Here is a 5,000-nt window from a genome sequence, read left to right on the forward strand (position 1 = left end):
GCCGGACAAAAATCGCCGGAAGGCATGCACGCCCTGTATTTCGTTCGAGGGACGTTGGCCGGGGTGCACGCAATGGGAGGCCCATCGCGCACACCTACTCCCCCCGTGGGGGGGGGAGAGGGGGTGCCGGACCACCACCCCCTAAAGAGCATTAGAGATTTTACAGATATGCTACCAGTAGACGTTAAAATGTCTGAAACGGGGACACTTTTTCCAAACAAGCAAATCCCACACCGAGGGTGCGCAGGTGCCGATGGTGGTCGAGGCATGTGCCCGCAACAAGGGCCAACGTGAGCCGATGGTGGTCGAGGCAACCGCCCGCACCAGCTCGAGGCATGTGCCCACACCAAGGCCCGGCATGTATCGATGGTGTTCGACGTAGGGGCAATCTTCTGCTGATGGTGGTCGAGGCAAGAGCCCGCACCAAGGGCCAGCGTGTGCCCATGGTGCTCGAGGCAACCGTCCGCACCAGGGCCCAGCGTGTGCCGATGGTGGTCGAGGCAACCGCCCGCACCAGGGCCCAGCGTGTGCCGATGGTGCTCGAGGCAACCGCCCGCACCAAGGGCCGGCTTGTGCCGATGGTGTTCGAGGCAACCGCCCGCACCAGGGCCCGGCGTGTGCCGATGGTGGTCGAGGCAACCGCCCGCACCAGGGCCCAGCGTGTGCCGATGGTGGTCGAGGCAACCGCCCGCACCAGGGCCCAGCGTGTGCCGATGGTGGTCGAGGCAACCGCCCGCACCAGGGCCCAGCGTGTGCCGATGGTGGTCGAGGCAAGCGCCCGCACCAGGGCCCAGCGTGTGCCGATGGTGGTCGAGGCAAGCGCCCTCACCAAGGCCGAGCGTGTGCCGATGGTGGTCGAGGCAACCGCCCGCACCAGGGCCCAGCGTGTGCCGATGGTGGTCGAGGCAACCGCCCGCACCAGGGCCCAGCGTGTGCCGATGGTGGTCGAGGCAAGCGCCCGCACCAAGGCCGAGCGTGTGCCGATGGTGGTCGAGGCAAGCGCCCGCACCAGGGCGCAGCGTGTGCCGATGGTGGTCGAGGCAAGCGCCCTCACCAAGGCCGAGCGTGTGCCGATGGTGGTCGAGGCAACCGGCCGCACCAAGGGCCGGCGTGTGCCGATGGTGTTCGAGGCAACCGCCCGCACCAGGGCCCAGCGTGTGCCGATGGTGGTCGAGCCAGGAGCCCGCACCAAGGGCCGGCTTGTGTCGATGGTGTTCGGGGCAACCGCCCGTACCAGGGCCCAGCGTGTGCCGATGGTGCTGGGGGCAAGCGCCCGCACCAGGGCCCAGCGTGTGCCGATGGTGCTGGGGGCAAGCGCCCGCCCCAGGGCCCAGCGTGTGCCGATGGTTATCGGGGCAATCGGCCGCACCAGGGCCCAGGGTCTGCCGATGGTGCTCGAGGCAACCGCCCGCACCAAGGCTCAGCATGTGCCGATTGTGATCGAGGCAACAACCCACACCAGGGCCCAGCTTGTGCCGATGGCGGTCGAGGCAAGTGCCCGTACCGAAGGGCAGCCTATGCCGATGATGGTCGATGCATGTGCCATCACCATGCGTCATCATGTGCCATTGATGGTCGAGGCCTTGGCCGAAGTTCGATTTTGAGCCACGGTGCCCATGCTTGGCTCCAGCATGTGCTGGTGCCGCATTTTTTTCACTCGGGACAGCATCGCCGGAGCATCGCCGGAGCATCGCCGGAGTACCGCCGGAGAACCTGACCGGCGGCATTGGGGTTCCGGCGATTGGGAGGGGGGCCGGGGGGGTGTGCGCACATGATGTGCGATGGGTGCTGGTACTTGGCCTTGTGTTGGCCCCCTATCCCTCATCAAACCTCTGAGAATTCACACCCCCTTAAAGAGCATTTGAGATTTTACAGGTTTGCTACCAGTAGCCGTTAAAGTGTCTGAAATGGGGACACTTTTTTCAAACGGTCACAAAATCTTCTCTACTTCGAGTTTTTAGCTGAATTTTTTTGTGCATGCCAACAAAAATAGAAGGATCATGCCTACAAAATTTGGGGCCAAAAATCCTTATAAAAAATTTTTAAAAAATCCCGAACCGCAAAAAGTTTCGAAAATCGTGAAAAATAGAAAACGAGTCATCTTCCAACGAAACTTCACGTGAAGGCTTAGGGGACCATTGTATGAATTTACAAGCCATAAAAATGGCATTGGCACGGCAGAAATTTGAAGATGTGCCTAAACCCACCAGGGCCCAGCGTGTGCCGATGGTGCTCGAGGCAACAGCCCGCACCAGGGCCCAGCGTGTGCCGATGGTGCTCGAGGCAAGCGCCCGCACCAGGGCCCAGCGTGTGCCGATGGTGGTCGAGGCAACCGCCCGCACCAGGGCCGATAGTGTGCCGATGGTGGTCGAGGCAACCTGTCGCACCAGGGCCCAGCGTGTGCCGATGGTGATCGAGGCAACCTGCCGCACCAGGGCCCAGCGTGTGCCGATGGTGGTCGAGGCAAGTTCCCGCACCAGCGCCCAGCGTGTGCCGATGGTGCTCGAGGCAACCGACCGCACCAGGGCCCAGCGTGTGCCGATGGTGCTCGAGGCAACCTGCCGCACCAGGGCCCAGCGTCTGCCGATGGTGCTCGAGGCAACCTGCCGCACCAGGGCCCAGCGTCTGCCGATGGTGCTCGAGGCAAGCGCCCGCACCAGGGCCCAGCGTGTGCCGATGGTGGTCGAGGCAAGCGCCCGCACCAGGGCCCAGCGTGTGCCGATGGTGGTCGAGGCAACCGCCCGCACCAGGGCCCAGCGTGTGCCGATGGTGCTCGAGGCAACCTGCCGCACCAGGGCCCAGCGTGTGCCGATGGTGCTCGAGGCAACCGACCGCACCAGGGCCGAGCGTGTGCCGATGGTGGTCGAGGCAAGCGCCCGCACCAGGGCCCAGCGTGTGCCGATGGTGGTCGAGGCAACCTGCCGCACCAGGGCCCAGCGTGTGCCGATGGTGCTCGAGGCAACCGACCGCACCAGGGCCGAGCGTGTGCCGATGGTGCTCGAGGCAAGCGCCCGCACCAGGGCCCAGCGTGTGCCGATGGTGGTCGAGGCAACCTGCCGCACCAGCGCCCAGCGTGTGCCGATGGTGCTCGAGGCAACCTGCCGCACCAGGGCCCAGCGTGTGCCGATGGTGGTCGAGGCAAGCGCCCGCACCAGGGCCCAGCGTGTGCCGATGGTGGTCGAGGCAACCGCCCGCACCAGGGCCCAGCGTGTGCCGATGGTGGTCGAGGCAACCTGCCGCACCAGGGCGGAGCGTGTGCCGATGGTGGTCGAGGCAAGCGCCCGCACCAGGGCCCAGCGTGTGCCGATGGTGGTCGAGGCTGCCGATGGTGGTCGAGGCAACCTGCCGCAGCAGGGCCCAGCGTGTGCCGATGGTGCTCGAGGCAACCGACCGCACCAGGGCCGAGCGTGTGCCGATGGTGCTCGAGGCAAGCTGCCGCACCAGGGCCCAGCGTGTGCCGATGGTGGTCGAGGCAACCGCCCGCACCAGGGCCCAGCGTGTGCCGATGGTGATCGAGGCAACCGACCGCACCAGGGCCCAGCGTGTGCCGATGGTGCTCGAGGCAACCTGCCGCACCAGGGCCCAGCGTGTGCCGATGGTCGTCGAGGGAACCTGCCGCACCAGGGCGCAGCGTGTGCCGATGGTGGTCGAGGCAAGCGCCCGCACCAGGGCCCAGCGTGTGCCGATGGTGCTCGAGGCAACCGACCGCACCAGGGCCCAGCGTGTGCCGATGGTGCTCGAGGCAACCTGCCGCACCAGGGCCCAGCGTGTGCCGATGGTGGTCGAGGCAAGCGCCCGCACCAGGGCCCAGCGTGTGCCGATGGTGGTCGAGGCAAGCGGCCGCACCAGGGCCCAGCGTGTGCCGATGGTGGTCGAGGCAAGCGCCCGCACAAGGGCCCAGCGTGTGCCGATGGTGGTCGAGGCAAGCGCCCGCACCAGGGCCCAACGTGTGCCGATGGTGCTGGGGGCAACCGCCCGCACCAGGGCCCAGCGTGTGCCGATGGTGATCGAGGCAACCGCCCGCCCCAGGGCCCAGCGTGTGCCGATGGTGGTCGAGGCAAGCGCCCGCACCAGTGCCCAGCGTGTGCCGATGGTGGTCGAGGCAAGCGCCCGCACCAGGGCCCAGCTTTTGCCGATGGTGATCGAGGCAACCGGCCGCTCCAGGGCCCAGCGTGTGCCGATGGTTATCGGGGCAACCGGCCGCACCAGGGCCCAGGGTCTGCCGATGGTGCTCGAGGCAACCGCCCGCACCAAGGCTCAGCATGTGCCGCTGGTGATCGAGGCAACAACCCACACCAGGGCCCAGCTTGTGCCGATGGCGGTCGAGGCAAGTGCCCGTACGGAAGGGCAGCCTATGCCGATGATGGTCGATGCATGTGCCATCACCATGCGTCATCATGTGCCATTGATGGTCGAGGCCTTGGCCGAAGTTCGATTTTGAGCCACGGTGCCCATGCTTGGCTCCAGCATGTGCTGGTGCCGCATTTTTTTCACTCGGGACAGCATCGCCGGAGCATCGCCGGAGTACCGCCGGAGAACCTGACCGGCGGCATTGGGGTTCCGGCGATTGGGAGGGGGGCCGGGGGGGTGTGCGCACATGACGTGCGATGGGTGCTGGTGCTTGGCCCTTGTGTTGGCCCCCTATCCCTCATCAAACCTCTGAGAACTCACACCCCCTTAAAGAGCGTTTGAGATTTTACAGGTTTGCTGCCAGTAGCCGTTGAAGTGTCTGAAACGGGGACACTTTTTTCAAACGGTCGCGAAATCTTCTCCGGTTCGAGTTTTTAGCTGAATTTTTTTGTGCATGCCAACAAAAATAGAAGGATCACGTCCACAAAATTTGGGGCCAAAACTCCTTCTAAAAAAATTCTAAAAAATCACGAACCGCAAAAAGTTTTGAAAATCGTGAAAAATAGAAAACGAGTCATCTTGCAACGAAACTTCACGTGAAGGCTTAGGGGACCATTGTATGAATTTACAAGCCATAAAAATGGCATTGG

Source organism: Durio zibethinus, unplaced genomic scaffold (assembly GCF_047325235.1).
Source record: "Durio zibethinus cultivar Kanyao isolate XHJ-2024 unplaced genomic scaffold, ASM4732523v1 HiC_scaffold_56, whole genome shotgun sequence".
NCBI lineage: Eukaryota > Viridiplantae > Streptophyta > Magnoliopsida > Malvales > Malvaceae > Durio > Durio zibethinus.